Source organism: Bos indicus x Bos taurus, chromosome 17, assembly GCF_003369695.1.
Source record: "Bos indicus x Bos taurus breed Angus x Brahman F1 hybrid chromosome 17, Bos_hybrid_MaternalHap_v2.0, whole genome shotgun sequence".
Classification (NCBI taxonomy): Eukaryota; Metazoa; Chordata; class Mammalia; order Artiodactyla; family Bovidae; genus Bos; species Bos indicus x Bos taurus.
In genome coordinates this window covers 67,450,976-67,472,198 of record NC_040092.1, presented here as the reverse complement: position 1 = coordinate 67,472,198, position 21,223 = coordinate 67,450,976, and the positions used below count along the sequence as shown (strand labels likewise).

The 21,223-nt window shown below is 38.5% G+C and overlaps 1 protein-coding gene across 2 annotated transcripts in view; it reads left to right on the top strand.

Annotated features, from left to right (window-relative positions):
• Positions 1-21,223, top strand: part of FBXW7 (F-box and WD repeat domain containing 7) — a 226,026-nt gene that overhangs the window by 45,502 nt on the left and 159,301 nt on the right. The gene's annotated exons all lie outside the window — the stretch shown is intronic.

Sequence of the window (21,223 nt, the reverse complement as noted above, 5' to 3'; positions counted from 1 at the left end):
AAAAAATCCCCAAACCCTGTTTGGGCTTGTGATTGGAATTTCATTGAATTTACAGGTTTACAGTGGGGATAGTAGTCATCTTATTGGATGACTGTGGTGTATATCTCTACTGACATACTCTAATATTTTTCAATACAGTTGTATTGTTTTCATGAAAGTCTTCTATTAGATTTATTCTTAGAGTTTTGAAATGAATTTTTGGTATTGTGAATGATACATATTTATAAATAGGCATTTTGCAAATGGTGGTTACAAACTAGTAACCACCAGTAACCAATTGATATTGGAAACAAATTGCTGTTTGTGTGCTGATTCAGCAACCTTGCTGAACTCGAATTCTAATGTTAGATTCTCCTGAGGACCCTGTGTTGGTAACTGTATCAACAAAGAACAATGGTGTTTTTGTTGCTCTCCATACCTAACCCTCTTCAGTTTTCTTACTGAGCTATTCAGGACACCTTTAATAAAATTGCAGCCCTCCATGGGTCTTAGCTGTATATGAATGTTAATGTATGGAAGAGGAAGGAGGATCGGAGTTCTAAAGTCTCTCACCAAAGGCCAAAATTCTCATCTACAATCCCTACATGTGAATTAAAGGCCAAATATATAGGCTAAGACTAATAACCCATCCTAGGACGGAAGCATTGTCAGCCTGTAATCTTACTAGTTTTCCTGTATTAGTGTCTGTGTGTGTTTTAGTTGCTAAGCTGTGTCCGACTCTTTTGCAACCCCATGGGCTGTAGCCTGCCAGGCTCCTATGTTCATAGAATTCCCAGGTAGGAATACTGGAGTGGGTTGCCATTCCCTTCTCCAGGGGATCTTCCTGACCTAGGGATCAAACCCAGGTCTCCTGCATTGCAGGCAGATTCTTTACTGTGTGAGCCACCAGGGAAGCCGTCTTCTCTTCTCCAAACATCAGTCTAAGTGTCGCTTCCCTGGGGAAAGGTCTTTTCTGACTCAAAACACTTACTCAGTTAAGTGTCCCTGTTGTGTGTTTTCATAGCATTACAGTTGTGATTTTTTGAGTCCTCCATATTAATCTCTCCAGTTTTCAGAGGGTAGAGTATATTTATTTTTTTCTGTATTAGTGCATAGCATGATAAATTTATTAAATGTTGGTATAGTTTTTTTTCTTTTTCTTTTTTATAAAAGTATCTTGAAAATTGACGAACTGTTCTATTATTACATCCTTAGGTTGTTGGATCAGTCTGTTATAAAAAGTTATGAGTGTGAGAGAATGATTGATAGCTGGTAATTCTTTCTGATTTTATTGGCACCAGATAAAAAGGAGCAGTAGTACTGTGTCCTGAAGTCTGGAACCATGTCCAAAAGGCCTGCCGCCTAGTTCCCAAAAGCGCCTGAGCTTTATGATGATGTCTCTTTTCTTACTTGGAAGCCATGTGAGTGAAAGACTATTTACAAAGATACTTCTAAATGCCTTTTCTTTTTCTCTTCTCTGATGTGTTTCCTCCTTTGCTTATTGGTGTTTGTCAGGGATAATGATCTTTAAAAGCTTGTTGTTTTCTTATTTTTTATACTGATACTGTGTGTTTTAAAATTTGATGTGGCTTACAGCCAGATGACAGTATGAACTAATAAAGGTTGATAAAAATGCTTTGTGTATAATGGTATCATTAAATGTTACCATTAATGCATGCACATTAAAATATGGGAGGGGAAGGATTGTGTTTTGACTTCTGCTGTTTCATATTTACATGAATAATTAGGCAGTTTGCTATTTTTTTTTTTAAAGCTTTGATGTCTCTGAAAGACTGCCAGGGTTTGAGTTTTTCAGTCAGTTCAGTCGCTTGGTCTGACTCTTTGCGACTCCATGGACTGCAGCACTCCCAGCTTCCCTGTCCATCACCAACTCCCGGAGCTTGCTCAAACTCATGAATCAGTGATGCCATCCAACCATCTCATCCTGTGTCGTCCCCTTCTCCTCCTGCCTTCAGTCTTTCCCAGCATCAGGGTCTTTTCCAGTGCGACAGTTCTTTGCATCAGGTGGCCAAAGTATTGAGTTCTTGTTCCACTGTTTCCCAGCTGTGTGACCTGAAGTAAATGACTTACTGGCTTTGTGCTTCAGTTTCCTAATCGTTAAAGCATGTTAATAGCACCTGGCAGCACTGTTGTCGAAATCGTATGTGGTGGTGTGGATAGTGACTGATACTTAGATAATTACTACTTTTTGCATTCTGGGGAACCTAATACAACCTTTTCCACTTTTTTTTCATTGTGGTAAAATACACGTAAAATAGAAATTTACCATTTTCCCCATTTTTAAGTATGCAATTCAGTGGCATTGAGTAAATACAGTGTTATGCAGCTGTCACCACTGGCCATTTCTAGAACTTTTTCATTGTCCCAAACACAAACCGCTAAAAAAAAAGCTCTCTAGACACTAAAGTTCCATCTTCCCCTCTGCATAGTCCCTGATACCCACTATTCTACTCCATCTCTATGAATTTGACTTAAATGGTAACCACGTATAAGTGGAACCATATGTTTATCCTTTTGGCATAACAGTTTCAAGGTTCATCCATATTGTAGCATGTATTGTAGCCATTGATTTTTTTTTTTTTTTTCATTCTCTTTTGATTGGAGAAGATGCTTTATGTGATTTCGTTCTCTTTGAAATTTTTGAGACCTGTTTCTTGGGCTAACGTAAGTAGAATTCTTGAGAAGACTGTGTATTCTGTAGTGCAGTTGGGTGAGGTGTTCTATGGATATCTGTTCAGTCACTTCAGGTTGACATGAAAGACACTTAGTAACTTGCATTCACATGAAGAGAACCTTTACTTTTCATTTCAACCTGAAAGATTTAGTGTAGTACTTCTTGCAAGGCAGGTTTGCTAGTGATGAATTAACTGTTTTTGTTTATCTAGGAATTCCTTAATCTCTCTTTCATTTTTGAAAGATAAATTTGCTGGATATTCCCTGGCGGCTCAGACGGTAAAGCGTCTGCCTACAATGCAGGAGACCCGGCTTCAGGCCCTGGGTCAGGAAGATCTCCTGGAGAAGGAAATGACAACCCATTCTAGTATTCTTACCTGGAGAATTCCATGGACGGAGGAGCCTGGTGGGCTACAGTCCAGGGGGTAGCAAAGAGTCGGACATGACTGAGTGACTTCACTTTCTTTACTTTCTTTCTTGGTTGATAGTCTTTCTTTTGGCACTCTGACCTCCTTGGTTTCTGATGATAAATATGTTGTTGAGGTTGTTCAGGATCTCTTAAACACTATGAATCACTTCAAGATTCTCTCTCTGGTTTTTGACACTTTGATAATAGTGTAGCTAAGTGTGGTTCTCTGAGTTTATTCTAGTTGGAATTCATTGAGCTTCTGTTTAGATTACTTTTTAAAATAAAATTTAAAATAAAATAATATATTTAAAAATAAAATTTTAAAAATAAAATTTTGGAAGTTTTTGGCTGTTATTTCTTATAATAGTCTTTTTGCTTCTTTTTATACTTCTTTCTGGAATTTCCATTTTATGTATGTTAGTAAACTTGATAGTTGACTCATTGGAAAAGACCCTGATGCTGGGAGGGATTGGGGGCAGGAGGAGAAGGGGACCACAGAGGATGAGATGGCTGGATGGCATCACTGACTCAATGCACATGAGTTTGGGTGAACTCCGGGAGTTGGTAATGGACAGGGAGGCCTGGCGTGCTGCGATTCATGGGGTCACAAAGAGTTGGACACAACTGAGTGACTGAACTGAACTGAAACTTGATAGTGTCCTGAGGTTCTCTGAGACTTCTGCTGATGTTTTTCTTTTTTTTTTTTTTGTTACTCAGGTAGCTTAATCTCAATTGATATGTCTTCAGATTTGCTGATTTTTTTTTTTTCTTCTACCTGCGGAATTCTGCTGTTAAATCCCTCTAGTGAGTTTTCTCATTTCAGCTGTTGTACTTTTTAATTGCAGAATTTTTATTTGGTTCCTTTAAAAATGTCTTTGTACTTATTGATATTCTTTATCTTTGAGATACTATTAACTCACCTTTAGTTCTTTTGGCATGCTTTCTTTTAGTTCTTTGAATATATTGAAAATCGCTGATTGAAGGGCTTCCCCTATGGCTCAGAGGTAAAGAATCTGCCTGCAGTGCCGGAGCTGCAGGAAACGCAGGTTCAATCCCTGAGTCAGGAAGAGCGCCTGGAGGAGAAAATGGCAACCCACTCTATTATTTTTGCCTGGAGAGTCCCATGGACAGCGGAGCCTGGTGGGCTACAGTCCACAGGGTTGCAGAGAGTCAGACATGGGTGAAGCGACTGAGCACGAGCATGAGCTGATTGCAAGTCTTTGTCTAGTGAGTCCACTGTAGGGGCTCCCGTGGGACCAGGTGCTGCTGACCGCTTTTTTCTCTGTGCACGAGCCATACGTTCAAGTTTCATTGCATGTTTTGTAAGTTTTTTTGGAAATTGGACGTTTTAAATTATATAATATGGCAACTCAGGAAATCAATTTCTTTTCCCTCTCAAGATTTGTTTTTGTTACTGTTCTCTTAAAATGATCTTTCTCAACTAATTTTGTAAACTCTGAATTCTTTGTTGTGAAGCCATTGAAGTCTCTCCTTAGTTAGCTGAGTAGTCAGCTAAGAATTGAACAGAGGTTTTCTTGAATTTATGGAAGAAGTAAGTTTACTGGAGAGCTTGTTATAAAGTATACAAACAAATAAATCATAGGTATGGTCAAAGCTGTGAAAGCACATAGTTCAGTTCAGTTCAATTCAATCGCTCAGTCATGTCCGACTCTTTGCAACCCCATGAAGTGCAGTACGCCAGGCCTCCATGTCCATCACCAGCTCCTGGAATCCACCCAAACCCATGTCCATTGAGTCGGTGATGCCATCCAACCATCTCATCCTCTGTCGTCCCCTTCTCCTCCTGCCCTCAATCTTTCCCAGCATCAGGGTCTTTTCAAATGAGTCAGCTCTTCGCATCAGGTGGCCAAAGGATTGGAGTTTCAGCTTCAACATCAGTCCTTAAAATGAACACCCAGTACTGATCTTTGGGATGGACTGGTTGGATCTCCTTGCAGTCCAAGGGACTCTAGAGTCTTCTCCAACACCACAGTTCAAAAGCATCAATTCTTTGGCACTCAGCTTTCTCTATAGTCCAACTCTCACATCCATACCTGACTACTGGAAAAACCATAGCCTTGACTAGACAGACCAATGTTGACAAAGTAATGTCTCTGCTTTTTAATCTGCTGTCTCGGTTGGTCATAACTTTCCTTCCAAGGAGTAAGCGTCTTTTAATTTCATGACTGCAGTCACCATCTGCAGTGATTTTGGAGCCCAGAAAAATAAAGTCTGACACTGTTTCCACTGTTTCCCCCTTTATTTCCCATGAAGTGATGGTACAGCACATAACGGGGACACTTAACCTTCTGAGTGTTTTAAGTCAGGAAAGACCTTCCCCCAGGGACGTGATGTTTAGACTGATGTTTGGAGAATGTTGAAGAGAGAAGAGGGCTTCAGGATAGTGGTTGTGGGATGGGGGGATGGAATCAGGGTGTGGTTCATAGGGAAGAGAATTACATTGGTAAAGTTTTATCTATTAAGCTGATGGTGAGAACATAGGTACTATTTATGTATCTTCATAACTTTCAGGAAAAAAAAACTTGTTATGTGGAAAATTTCAAACATGCACAATATAAACAGAATTGTATAATAAACTTTTTTCCTTCATGCTTTTCAGCATAGACTGGTTCTTCTGCATGGTGGGAAATCTGTAGAAAGAGCCAGTCTGAATTTTTTACCTTACTGCATCTGTCTCTAGAGAGGTTCTGATTACTTTTGAGCCCCAGGTTAAAGCTTTAATAGACTCTCTGATATGGCTTGATCAAGTTGGACTAATTCATTGTATTCCAGGATCATGTAAGAGAACTGAGTTCTCAAGGTAGCTATTGGGATGTGTGTGAAATGAGGGGAGTAGGGATGAGAGATAGTGCTTGGAAGAAGGCAAGGATGCTAGGCAGATAGTACCATGAGTGTTTGCACTCAGGATTACAGTGGGCCAGATTTTATTACTTACTTTATAAATTCTAAATGCAATCTGTTGACTTCAACTGAAACTTACAGTTTTGACCAACAACATTGCTTTACAGTATATGAAAACTAATGTTTTTCTAATACTTTGAAGGGGTTTTAAATGCCTATTATTAGAATACTATTAAAATATTAACTTTATTCATCAGTAGTTCTCTTTGATTAGTAATTAGTTTAGAAAATGCTAAAGTTAAATTAACAGTACATAATAGAGCATTATGGGCTTCTCTTGTGACTCAGGGGTAAAGAATCTGACTGCAGTGCAGGAGACTCGGGTTCGATCCCCATGTCAGGAAGATCCCCTGGAGAAAGAAATGGCGACTCACTCTAGTATTCTTGCCTGGAGAATTCCATGGACAGAGGAGCCTGGCAGGCTACAACCCATGGGGTCACAAGGAGTCAGATCCGACTTAGTGACTAAGCAGCAGCAGCAGCAGCAATAGAGCATTATACTGAGCATGAATTGCATTGGAAAACAGCATTCCTATATTCCTGGGATACCCTGCATGCCCCAAAGCATTATATATTCTAAAGTTGTTGAAAATAGGAGCTTTTGGTCATTCATGTATCTTAGGAGTAAACTTTCTGAAAAAGTCCTGAACACCATATGCCTTACAATTCTATATTTCTTAAAATCATTTAATGTCTACCCATTGCATAGAATGAAGTCTAAATTCTAGAGAATAGAAACATGACCTTTCAAGAGCATACGTGCATTGCATTTCCCTACATGCATGTTACATTCTAGCCTTACTACATTAATTAAAAATTTCTGAATTTACTGTGCTATTTCATGTATCTTTTTGTATATAAGTTATTCACTAAGGCTAAAGTATACTTTCCTTTATTTAGCTTCAAGAGTCCCCACACTGGTAGGCTTTTTATCTCATTTAAGCTCAATGAATTATATCCCTCATGCTATTTTATTTAGTAGTTAATACTGTTATAAGCTATGTTATAGTAGTTTTTTTAAGATGCCTGTCTCATTCCTTTAAGTGCTCGAGGGCAAGGATTATATATTAATCTTAGTATCATCTGTGCCTTGCTTACTATAGTTGATTGATTAATGCTGATTGGGTAAATGAACATTTTTGTTCTTCATTTGGAGAATATTTATAGGGGTTGTTGCTTAGTTGCTTATGAGAAGATGACACAGATGTCTACACAACTTGGCTCTATGGGAAAACAGAAGACAGTAATTAATTAAATAAAAGAAAAGAAAAGTAGTTTCATCTAGGAACCGCTTTCTGAAGTTGGAACTAATACGTTATTAAATTACCTCAAATGGAAGGTCAAATTTCTCATATGATTAAGTTTTAGTTGTTAAAGCAAATGGCATGTAAGGGAATTTTCAAGTTCATACAGCAAAAACAGGAAAAAATTGCAAAGTTAGATCTCTGAGGTTTCTGATGTTTCATAGACTAACAAAAGGTTGCTTTATTAACTGCATTAATGAACGAATTGCTTCACTGGCTTAGGCATACTGGTAGCTTTGTCGGCCCAGAGTGCTTAGAGTTCTTATTTCAATTCATGATTATTTTGGAGTAGTGAAGTGAAAGCTGTTGACCTTCTCTTAAGCAAAAAATAGAAAGTTTTTACAAATAGATGAAAGCATTATAAGGAATGTGATGAGGAACTAACTTATTATCAAATCATGTAAAATTTGAATTTTCAAAATCTTTGTGCACCAATTTACAACAGTAGATTTTTTTGGACTTACTGATTGGTATTTAAAGTAATGACTTCAATAGGATGGGAAGGTAGATTTAGGTCAAAATGATTTAAAAAACTGAATTATTAGAATAGATAAACTTTCAGTTCTCAAAATGGTGATATATATTGAGAGCAATATGAGCTACAGAAATTGTTTAGCTTTAGAGATGGTGTAATGCCACTCAGATGTCATATCTTCCAAGTTATTTTTTATTCTGGTAAATGAAATGCATTTTGCTTTTAAGAATCATTTTGAAAGGGCTAGTTTGCTCCTGTTAATTTACATCAGATAATAAAGTAGAAGGAGACACTGGGAGCCTGCTTCGAAATTAAAGTTCTTGAGAACAGTATTTTAAACAACAAGAATTACAGAGCTAAGTATTGTATAGGTGTGTGAAAGAACTCAGAGTTTTGTATAGTAAAAATTCATTTAAAATTTTACATTTCTAAATGATGGAATACTTTAAAGTGTAAAAATTACAGAAATGAATGTAAAATACTCATGTATCCATACTGACCAAATTAACGGATACTTATATTTTGCTGTAATTGTTTCAGGGGGCTTCCCAGGTGGGCTAGTGATAAACAACCCGCCTACCAAAACAGGAAATGTAAGAGACCTTGGTTTGATCCCCAGGTAGGGATGATGCCCTGGAGGAGGGCATGGCAACCTACTCCAGTATTTTTGCCTGGAGAATACCATGGACAGAGGAGGCTGGAGGGCTACATTCCATGGGGTTGCACAGAGTCGGACACAACTGAAGTGACTTACCATACACACACACATAATTGTTTCAGAACTTTTAAAATAAAGATCTACTCAAAATTCTCCAAGCCAGGCTTCTGCAGTATGTGAACTGTGAATTTCCAGATGTTCAAGCTGGTTTTAGAAAAGGCAGAGGAACCAGAGATCAAATTGCCAACATCTGCCAGATCATGGAAAAAGCAAGAGAGTTCCAGAAAAACATCTATTTCTGCTTTATTGACTATGCCAAAGCCTTTGACTGTGTGGATCACAACAAACTGTGGAAAATTCTGAAAGAGATGGGAATACCAGACCACCTGACCTGCCCCTTGAGAAATCTGTATGCAGGTCAGGAAGCAACAGTTAGAACTGGGCATGGAACAACACACTGGTTCCAAATAGGAAAAGGAGGACGTCAAGGCTGTATATTGTCACTCTGCTTATTTAACTTATATGCAGAGTACATACAAGTTTGAGAAATGCTGGGCTGGATGAAGCACAAGCTGGAATCAAGATTGCTGGGAGAAATATCAATAACCTCAGATATGCAGATGATATTACCCTTATAGCAGAAAGTGAAGAAGAACTAAAGAGCCTCTTGATGAAAGTGAAAGAGTAGAGTGAAAAAGTAGGCTTAAAAGTCAACATTCAGAAAACTAAGATCATAGCATCTGGTCCTATCATTTCATGGCAGATAGATGGGGAAACAATGGAAAGAGTGAGAGACTTTGTTTTTGGGGGCTCCAAAATCACTGCAGATGGTGACTGCAGCCATGAAATTAAGACTCTTGCTCCTTGGAAGAAAAGTTATGACCAACCTAGATAGCATATTCAAAAGCAGAGACATTACTTTGCCAACAAAGGTCCGTCTAGTCAAGGCTATGGTTTTTCCAGTGGTCATGTATGGATGTGAGAGTTGGACTATAAAGAAGGCTAAGCACCAAAGAATTGATGCTTTTGAACTGTGGTGTTGAAGAAGACTGTTGAGAGTCCCTTGAACTACAAGGAGATCCAACCAGTCCAACCTAAAGGAGATCAGTCCTGAGTGTTCATTGGAAGAACTGATGCTGAAGCTGAAACTCCGATCCTTGGCCACCTGATGCGAAGAGCTGACTCGTTTGAAAAGACTGTGATGCTGGGAAAGATTGAAGGTGGGAGGAGAAGTGGACGACAGAGGATGAAATGGTTGGATGTCATTACCAACTCGATGGAGATGAGTTTGATTCAACTCCGGGAGTTGGTGATGGACAGGGAGGCGTGGCGTGCTGTGGTCCATGGTGTCGCGAAGAGTCAGACACAACTGAGTGACTGAACTGAACTGATGGCTGAAAATTACCACTCTCATTCTTTTACTTGCAATTGCTAGTCTGAAGATATAAGTTTATTATACTTCTATGCACACATTTGTATAAAGTAGTATTGATTTGGTTTTAAAATGTAAATAAGTAGTATCATGTTGTTTATATACATTTGTGCTTTTTTCACTCAGTGTTCATTGCAAGGTTGAGTCCTGTTGATACACGTGTGTGCCTATTGCATGCTCAGTCAGTGAGTCGTGACTAACTCTTCTAGACCCCATGGACTGTAGCCCTCTTGGCTCTTCTGTCCACGGGATTTCCTAGGCAAGAATACTGGAGTGGGCTGCCATGTCCTTCTCCGTGGGATCTTCCCAGCCTGTATCTCTTGGGTCTTCTGCACTGGCAGGTGGATTCTTTACCTCTAGCACCACCTGGGAAGCCTGTTGATACATGTATGCATTTAAAGTTTGCTTTTTTTAACCTTTGTATTCTTAATTTGTCCCATTATTTGTGATTAAAGTAGATTATTTGGTTTATCTGGCGCTGCCAAATTTCTCTATTGTAAAGGTATTACAAAGGTATTTTTCCCTTTGGTGATTAATCCATGCCTTCAGGCTAAATTAATACTGTTTCTAAATAATCTTTTAGCCAGTGATTTTAATATCCTTTGTTAATTTTTACCTAAACCATTGTTTATATTGATGCTTAAAAAATGAAGATTTTCTAGTTTGTTATTCTTCCCACATTTATTAGCTGGCAGAGCTTGTGCTCTCCTTTTTTTCACTGTCATTTGTGGGCTCATGGATTCTTCTTTTGTTCAGTGGGTTTGAGATCTATTACTGTTATTTTTCAAGTCTCAGAATGTTAAAATTTAGTAGTAGGAACTCATTCAATCTGATTTTTATGTTTCTTTGATATGTCCCATCATTTTAGAGGGAGAAGGCAATGGCACCCCACTCCAGTACTCTTGCCTGGAAAATCCTATGGATGGAGGAGCCTGGAAGGCTTTAGAGCACTGTTTACTTTCTGGCACAACAAAGTGTTCCATTCTTATTACCTTTTGCTTTTGCTGCCCCTAGATCTGGAAACAGCTGTTTGTCCAGGAATCCCCATCCCTATTCTTGAATACTTACCAACTGCCTTGTGAGGTCAGGAGGTGTTATATGTTACTGGTCAGGCTTCCGGGGAGTCTGTTCATGGGACAGGAAGTCAGGAATTATACTAAAAAAAACTACTAATATTTGGGTACTGATTGTACCCAGTACCCAAGGTTCTTCTCCTGTTTAATGTTTGGATCTCTCCTCTCCCAAGGTGAGGATCTTGGTCAACAGTCACATATACATTTATTCATTTACTTTGTCCTCTAATGTACATGGTATAATAATATTGAAATTGGCACACCAAACCACGGCCAACAGCAAACCTAGTGATGAGGGAAAGTTTAAGATTTCTGTGTAGTGTTGTTCATGTCATTCCCCAGTGAAGGTATATATCAGAGTACTGTGCTCATAAATTATCTTAATTAATTAAATATTTTTATATCACTACTTTGATAAACCCTAAGGTTTATTTCTTTTTGCTTGTGTTTGGTTTTAACCCTCCCTCCATCATTGAGTCATTTAAAAATTTTTTTGAGACTTGCAAAATAGTAAAATGGCTAAGAGTCAAAACTATGTAAAAAGGCATTCTGAAAAGTCTTCCTTCCTTCTCCTTCCCTGTTTTCTCTTTTCAGTCTCTGTAGGTTACCAATTTCATTAGTTTCTGGTTTATCCTTGTGTTTCCTTTTGTAAAAAAAAGTAAGCGTTATATGTTTATATTATAAACAAAATATTATATGTTCATGCATTGCTGTTTGTGTATTTATTCCTATTATTATTTTATACAAGCAGAATACCGTGTGTACATATTCTGTATGAGTGAAGTTGAACATCAGCTTGTTGAGCTCTAGGAAAACATTTGTTGGTATTTTTATTTGAATAATGTTGATCACTAATTTGTGAAAGTGAAAGTCACTCAGTCATGTCCTACTCTTTATGACCCCATGAACTATACAGGACTTCTCCAGGCCAGAATACTGGAATGGGTAGCTTTTCCCTTCTGCAGGGGATCTTCCCAACCCAGAAGTGAACCCAGGTCTCCCACATTGCAGGCAGATTCTTTACCAGCTGAGCTACAAGGGAAGCCCAAGAATACTGGTGTGAGTAGCCTGTCCCTTCTCCAAGGGATCTTCCCCACCTAGGAATCAAATGGGGTCTCCTGCATTGCAGGTGGATTCTTTACCAACTGAGCTCTCAGGGAAGCCCAACTTAGGGAACTCAGTATCTTTATGAAGCTTAGTCATCCTTTCCAAGAGAATAGGGGATGTCTTTTCATTTGTATTTTTCAGAAGTGTATTATAGCTTTCCTAATAGAAATTTTACACATTTATGTTTAATCCTAAATATATATATGTGTTTGTATATGTGTATATATATATTTGTTCTTTTTGTAAATACTATTTTCAAATAAGTAGTTTGAAGCTTTTTCCTTTTAATAGAAGAGCTGTTGTTTAGTTGCTTGAGTCTTTGGGACCCCCATGGACTGTAGCCTTCCAGGCCCCTCTATCCATGGGATTTTCCAGGCAAGAATACTGGTGAAGTGAAGTCGCTCAGTCGTGTCTGACTCTTCGCAACCCCATGGACTGTAGCCTATCAGGCTCCTCCGTCCATGGGATTTTCCAGGCAAGAGTACTGGAGTGGGGTGCCATTTCCTTCTCCAGGGATCTTCCCCACCCAGGGATCGAACCTGGGTCTCCTGCATTGTAGGCAGATGCTTTTAACGTAAACGTTGCTGTTTCCTTCTCCAGGGCACCTTCTTGACCCAGGGATCAAACCCATGTCTCCTGCATTGCAGGCAGATTCTTTATCTCTGAGCCACCTGGGAAATAGAGTGAAGCCTATTTTTATATCTTGACATGACAGTGTTTCTTCTAATTTTTACATTGCTTTTACTGCTTTATGCTGTATTTACTTTTTTTCTTCTTTTCCTATGGGCTGTTTCTTTACTCTTTTTGAAGATTATTTTCTTAGTTGATATTTTTGTTTTAATGGCTAACTTTATACTAATATTTTCTTACATCATTAGGGTCCCTTTAGGCAAAGAACTTAGACTGCTGATAATTGCTTTGTCTGCATTAAATGAATATCCTCTGACATTCAGTTATTACCTGTTCAATGCCAGTGAGCAGATTCTTTAGTTTTTTACTTCTGTTTTCTTCATATTAAAAAAAAATTCCATTAAAATTTGTCAGAGAATACAATATTTAAATACCCATCTTCATTCTTTGTCCATATTTTTGTTTTAGTAATATATCTAAAATTAAATATATTCAGTGTTTATCCCATTGTTTAGTAAAGTTTTTGCCAAAGTTTTCACTGTCTACTTTTAATGAGGTAAATCTCATTCTTTTGTAGATTGCTCTGAGTAGGCTCTGAATAATACATTCCCAGAGTTCTTGCATGTTTAAATCTCTAGTTCTGTAGTTATAAAGGTACCTGACTGGATATAAAATCCTTGGTTTATACTTTCATTACTTGGGTTTCTTGAAGAAGATGCTACACTTTTACTTTACTTTGAATGTTGCTATTTAGAAACCAGATGCCAGCCTTGCTTTCTGTCCTGTGTAAGAGGCTTGGTGTGTTTTCTGGAGGATCCAAAGATTTTTTTCCTTCCTTCTTTTGAAGTTTTACTAGGCTGTGTTTTGTAGTTTGTTATTCTGGGTTTTTCCAAGTATGCAGTATGTTTGTTGCTACAATTCACATACCTTGTAGTTCTTCCTGCCCACCACAGCATACAAGTAAATACACATTTGTTTTTGTTTTGGAGAGACTTTATAAGTTATAGTTTTAAATATTAGTTCCTTTATTTTACTTCCATTCTTCAGAGTTTTCTGTTATACATTTGTTATAGCTTCTTTACAGATCTATGTTAATTTTTTTCTCCGGTCATTTTTTCTTCAGTATTTTTATTCTCTTGGCTGAGTTATAGCTTCTTTACAGATCTATGTTAATTTTTTTCTCCGGTCATTTTTTCTTCAGTATTTTTATTCTCTTGGCTGAGTTATAGCTTCTTTACAGATCTGTGTTAATTTTTTTCTCCGTCATTTTTTCTTCAGTATTTTTATTCTCTTGGCTGATCTCTTGCTTCTTATTTTCCTTTGTATTTTTACTTGAATCCAACCTTCCTTTTTATTTCTTCTTTTTTGGCCATACCATCTTGTGGATAAGGTCTTAGTTCCCCAGCCAAGGATTTAACCTGCAACCCCTGTGATGAAAGCTTGGAGTCTTAACCACTGGACTGCCAGGGAGGTCCTTTTGCTACTTATTTTGAAAGTGATTTGTCTTTTTCTCCATTCCCTCTGCCTGAGTGCAGTCAATTCTTATTTAATATCTTGTTGTGTTTTGTCCATTTATAGTTTTGATTTTTGGTTCACTATGTTAAAAGATATGTATGAAGGCTGTTACAGATTTATTTTGGAATATTACTTTACAGGTTTATGTTTTGTGGATTTTTTTCCCTTTGGTGAGAGTTTTCATTAGCTAGAGTATTTGGACTTGGAATGTCTGTGTTCTTACAGTAGCGTTTAAAATTAGTGTTGTCTGCTGTATCTATTCATTTCTTGGCTCAGCATTACAACTTTTATGTGTTGCTGCTGCTGCTGCTAAGTTACTTCAGTCGTGTCCGACTCTTAGCGACCCCATGGACTGCAGCCTACCAGGCTCCTCCATCATGGGATTTTCCAGGCTAAAGTACTGGAGTGGGGTGCTATTGCCTTCTCCGTTTTATGTGTTAGGTTGGTGCAAATGTAACTGCAGTTTTTGCATTGTTGAAATATGCCGTTTGATGTTGGAATACATTAAGTAAGCATGGTTATGTTAACACATCATTTTAAAATGCATTTCTTGTATTTTTTTGTTGTTAATGGCATTGCTTGCTGTTGGTTTTATATTTATTTGAGACAATGGAAATGATGTTAGACAAAAAGCAAGTTCAAGCAGTTTTCTTGAGTTCAAAATGGGTCGTAAAGCAGTAGAGTCAACCTGCAGCATCAGCAGTGCATTTGGCCCAGGAATTGCTAACCAACGTACAGTGAAGTGGTCGCTCAAGAAGTTTTGCAAAGGAGACGAGAACCTTGAAGATAGGAGTGCAGTGGCCGGCCCTAGGAAGGTGATAGTGACCTATTGAGAGAATCATTGAAACTGATCCTCTTACAACTACAGGAGAATTTGCCAAGGAACTCAGTGTCAGCCATTCTACGGTCATTATGCACTTGAAGCATATTGGAAAGGTGAAAAAGCTTGATAAGTGGGTGCCTCATGAGCTGATTAAAAAAAAAATCATTATCTTCATCTGTTGTCTTCTCTTATTTTTGCAACAGCAGTGAACCATTTCTTGACTGGATTGTGATGTGAGATGAAAAGTGGATTTTATCCAATGACCAGCAACCACCAACTCAGTGGTTGAACCGAGAAGAAGCTCCAAAGTACTTCCCAAAGCCAAACTTGCACCAAAAAAAGGTCACTGCCACTGTTTGGTGATCTGCTGATGTTCTGAGCTGCTGCAGCTTTTTGAATCCTGGTGAAACCATTACATCTGAGAAGTATGCTCAGCAAATTGATGACATGCTGCAAATGCCTGCAGCCGGTCTTGGTCAATGGAAGGGTCCAACTCTCCATGACAGTGCCCACTGCATGTTGCACAACCAGGGTTTCAAAAGTTGAGTGACTTGGGTTATGAAGTTTTGCCTCATACACCACATTCACCTGACCTCTTGCCAACTGACCACCACTTCTTCAAGCATCTTGACAACTTTTTTTGCAGGGAAAACACTTCCACAACCAGCAGGAGGCAGAAAATGCTTTCCAAGAGTTCGTTGAATCGAGAAGCCTGGATTTTTAAGCTACAGGAATAAACCAACTTTTTGTTGTTGGCAAAAATGTGTTGATTGTAATGAATTCTTTGATTAATAAAGATGTATTTGAGCCTCGTTGTTGTTCAGTCGTTTAGTCATGTCTGACCCTCTGTAACCTAATTACGATGATTTAAAATTTGCAGGCTTAAACCACAGTTACTTTTGTACCAACTGGTTGCTCAGTGATAAAGAATCTGCCTGCCAGTGCAAGAGATGCAGGAGATGTGGGTTTGATCCCTGGGTCTGAAAGATCCTCTGGAGAAGCAAATGGCAACCCACTCCAGTGTTCTTGCCTGGGAAATCCCATAGTCAGAGGAGCCTTGCAGGCTGCAGTCCATAGGGTCTCAAAAGTGTCGGACGTGACTTAGTGACTAAACAACAATATGATGGTCATCGGAATTAAATTCTCTCGCTCCCATCCATTTTCGTTCACTGATTGCTAAGATGCCGATGGTCAGTCTTGCCATCTCCTGTCTGACCACATCTAATTTACCTTGATTGACAGACCTAACATTCCAGGTTCCTATGCAGTATTATTCTTTATAGCATAGGACTTGACTTTCAGCACCAGACATATCCGTAGCTGAGCATCGTTTCCACTTTGGCCCAGCTGCTTCATGCTTATTGGAGCTATTAGTAATTGCCCTCTGCTCTTCCCCAGTGGCGTACTGGACACCTTCTGACCTGGAGGCTCATCTTTTGGAGTCATGTCTTTTTACCCTTTCATATTCTCTATGGGGTTCTCCAGGCAAGAATACTGGAGTGGGTTGACATTTCCTTTTCTGGTGAACCATGTTTTGTCAGAACTCTTCACTGTGACCTGTCTGTCTTGGGTGGCCCTGCACAGCATGACTCATAGCTTCATTGAGTTACGCAAGCCCTTTTGCCACAACAAGACTGTGATCCATAAAAGGGATGAAGTAAAGAAGGTGAAAAGTGAAGTTTCTCAGTCGTGTCTGTCTCTTTGGGACCCCATGGACTATAGCCTACGAGGCTCCTCCGTCCATGGGATTTTCCAGACAAGAATACTGGAGTGGGTTGCCATTTCCTTCTCCAGGGGATCTTCCTGACCCCAGGGATTGAACCCGGATCTCCTGCATCATAGGCAGATGCTTCACCATCTGAGCCACCAGGGAAGCCCAAAAGGGATGAATAGTGTACCGAAACTAAATTGTACTACAGTTAACTTTTCCTTTTTGTGGAGCTTTTACAATGTTGGTAGTATTTTTATTTGTTTCCTCTCTCCTATGTATAGCTAGGTAATTACCAAAAAAGGTGGTTTTTGCCATGTTTATTTTATAGTTGCTACTTTGACTGTGTGGATCACAACAAACTGTGGAAAATTCTTAAAGAGATGGAAATACCAGACCATCCTATCTGTCTCCTGAGAAACCTGTGTGCAGATCAAGAAGCAACAGTTAGAACTGGACATGGAACAATGGACTGACTCAAAATTGGGAAAGGAGTGCATCAAGGCTGTACATTGTTAACTTGTTTATTTAACTTATATGCTGAGGACATCGTGCAAAATGCCGGGCTGGATGAGTCACAAGCTGGAATAATATCAATTATTATTGATAATAAATAATCTGGGAGAAATATCAGTAACCTCAGATATGCAGATGATACCACCCTTGTGGCAGGAAGCTAAGAGGAACTAAAGAGATGATGAAAGTGAAAGAGGAGAGTGAAAAAGCTGGCTTAAAACTCAACATTCAAAAAATGAAGATCATGGCATCTGGTCCCATCACTTCATGGCAAATAGATGGGGGGAAATGGAAACAGTGGCAGAATTTATTTTCTTGGGCTCCAAAATCACTGAGGACAGTGACTGCAACCATAAAATGAAAAGATGCTTGCTCCTTGGAAGAAAAGCTAAGGCAAACCTAGACAGCGTGTTCAAAAGCAGAGACATCACTTTGCTGACAAAGGGGTGCAGATAGTCAAAGCTATGATTTTTCCAGTATTCATGTACAGATATGAGAGTTGGACCATAAAGAAGGCTGAGTGCTGAAGAATTGATGCTTTTGAACTGTGGTGCTGGAGAAGGCTCTTGAGAGTCCCTTGGACTACGTGGAGATCAAATCGATCAATCCTAAAGGAAATCAGTCTTAAATATTCATTGGAAGGACTGATGCTGAAGCTGAAGCTGCAATACTTTGGCACCTGGTGCAAAGAGCCAGCTCATTGGAATAGACCCTGATGCTGGGAAAAATTGAGGGCAGGAGAAGGTGACAGAAGATGAGGTGGTTGGATGACATCACTGACTGAATGGACATGAGTTTGAGCAAGCTCCGGGAAATAGTGAAGGATGGAAGCCAGGCGTGCTGCAGTCCATGGGATCACAGAGTCGGATATGACTTAGCAACTAAACAATAGCTGTGCAATTGAACTGCAAAAGGAGGACATTCTCCACAGTGGTTATATGTTACTGCATTAAAATGATCAACTGGGACTTGTGTTGATTTAAGGGATATGAAAGATATAAGACCCAGGCTTAATAAGAAGTATGTTGTAAAAATTGGCAGTTGACTAGAACTGTGAATACTTTTAGAAATACTTTGGAAGATTGTGGAAATGTTGAAGAAAAATGATCAGAGCATAACTTTATGAAGGTATGATTGTGTAGTGAATATGATTATAAAAATGCAGGTGAGTTGTACTGAAACTTACATCATATCACTTTTTAATAACTGGGGAAAGGAAGATGTTTTTGAGTCTCTCTTTAAATTTGTTGGTAATATCTATGAGACTGTCATTAGAACATTGAGAGATTTTTTTTGAAACTTCTTGAGGTATTGTGTAAGCAATCCTGTGCAGTTTTGCAGTCATCAGGCAAGAAGCTTGAGAGGTTAAGTACTGAGTGCTGTGTCTTTATTATGGAAATAGAAGTGCAGCATGAGGTTTTTAAAGTAAAAATTTACGTCTTTTACAAAAAATTATAATAGTTGAAGCTTTTTGAATACTTAGAAGATAAAATAGCATTTAGTTCTCTATAAGCATTTAGTTCTCAGAGGAGGCGATGGCACCCCACCGCAGTACTCTTGCCTGGAGAGTCCCTTGGATGGAGGAGCCTGGTGGGCTGCAGTCCATGGGGTCGTGAAGAGTTAGACACGACTGAACGACTTCTTTTTCCCTTTCTCTATAAGGTAGGGGTAAACTATTAATTTGGACTGGGTTGGTTTGTGAAATATTTTAATTTGGCTAAATTGAATGTGTGGTGGGCAGTTTGAAAAGTGATTTGAAACACTTTGTTTCAGATAATTTAAGATCTGATATCTATGTTACAACTTACAACTGTTGACTAGCTGTAACCTTGCTTTTTAAATATTTTTCACCAATCTGGCTCTAACTTTTCCACCTCTAAAATTAAAGTAGAAAACAATGAAAAATAACAGAATCCTAAGAAGACATATCATTAGCACTATTTAAAGATGCTAATTTTTCAAATACCAGTATTTATGTGAATATAGTTATCATTCATGAGCAATTTTTATTAGATTTATTGCTGATTAAACAGTGTGTAGTCACTGAATTCACTGAATCCCCTTTTGTTTTAGGGGAAGACTGTTCTGCTTACACCTTTACTGTCCTCTCTGGGATGTTTCATATGTTACCAGAGACTGTAAAGCTAGAGAGTTTTCCTAGTGAACCTGTGTCTAGTCCTGAAGGTTCTTTAGATTTAGGATGAGATCTCTTGGCTCTGTGCTTCAAAATAGACCCTTAGGGATGATTCAGGTCCTTCTGTTCGTGTTTGTCTCTCTTCTTTTGGTGAGATGTGTGACCTCTGGGGACATCTCCTTACATTCAATAATTCGGTTTTTATCTTTTAGGTAGATAAGACAAACTTCTCTTGAGGGAGGTTCCCCCCCCCCCCCCCCCCCGTATGTTCTAAAGTGCCTCTCAAGTTAATTCTTCTGTTCATTTCAAAAGTTACCCAAAGTGGCAACTGTGTGTCTTAATTTGTTCTTAGTGAAAACTTGCAGTTTAGAGGGGTAAGTTTCTGAATTAGAAGCAGGCCTCTGGCCTGAGAGTGGGTTGAGTAATGCAGTCAGTTTCGGGTAAGTGTTGCTTGTGCCACCTGGTGTCTCAGAGCCACAGTTCAGTGCTGACTGGACGTTTGGAGAGGTCTCTATCAGGCTGGACTCACAGGTGAAGCGCCCCAAGACTGAGCAGAGTTACTGTAAGGATTCAGTGAGTCATCTTCAGTAAAGTTTGTCCAAAGGATTCCTCTGGGAATTGTTCAGGGACCTGACCTGCTGGGGCCTATGCCATTCTGTTCCTGCGAACTTTATCTTGAGACTTACATGACAACTCTACCCCATGGCTAAAGACAAATAGGTTGTTGTGAGTAATAAGATGGCTTTCCATCAATGATAAAAGCTCTCAGATCTGACCAAATAATGATATTTAATTTAGAGAGAAATTGGTAAGATTAAAAAAAGTTATTTAGGTAAATATAATGGAAAGATAGATAAAAAGGACATACAGATAAAACTTTATGTTTTAGTTAAAGAAGGTATCACTGTAAATATCAATGTAAAATTTTTTAGGTATGTAGGAATGATTACCCGAAAGACTTTTCTTCAAATGGTTATTGGTTTTTAAAAGTCTTAAAAGTTTCTGAAAAACCGGGCCAAGTAGTGTGCCTTAAAGGTTTTATGAGTTTTTATGGATTCCCGGCTTGGCCATCTGATTGCTTTTAGAATCAACTTCTGAGTTAGCCATTAACACTTTTAATATGCGTGAAGTTATACATTTGTGAATGTAAGTTGAGCCTATGTAGAAATATTCATTAGCAGGACTTCATGTAAAACTTCATTTGCTATTAGTAGAAAATCATAAGGAATCATTTCTTGGTAAAGTTTATTTTTACATTGAAACTGTTCTTAAAACTTATTAATACAAAATAACTAGATGTATTTAATTTACTTTTATGCAGCCTATATAAATAAATACATTGTTAAGAGATCCAGATTTTCAAATTATTGAGTTACAGACCATTAGTATGACCTGGAGTTGCTTAACTGAGAAGTGATTTTTCATCTATTTTTTTTAAATAAGCTTAAAAATAATAATTGAAGTATAATTTATATACAGAAAAGTACAGATGAGCTTTTGGATATTGATGAACTTTTGCAAAGTGAACACACACACACAAACTTGTAACCATACCCTAGTTCAAGATACCAATTAAAGCCTCCCTGTGACCTGTCCTGGTCAAGTAACTCTCTCACCGCAGTTTACTACTGTGACTTTGCCATCAGAGATTAGTTTGGCTTGTTTTCGAATTTGATAGGCTAGAATTAGATGTGCGCTGCTTCTCCCCCCGCCCAGCTTCTTTCATACAGCACTGTGTTGGTGCGATGTGTCCTGTTTGTGCATGTGTCCTATTTTGCGTATGGCACTGGTTTTCTCATTGTCACTGAGGTTTAGGATACCCTTGTATGAATTTGCTAAAGTTT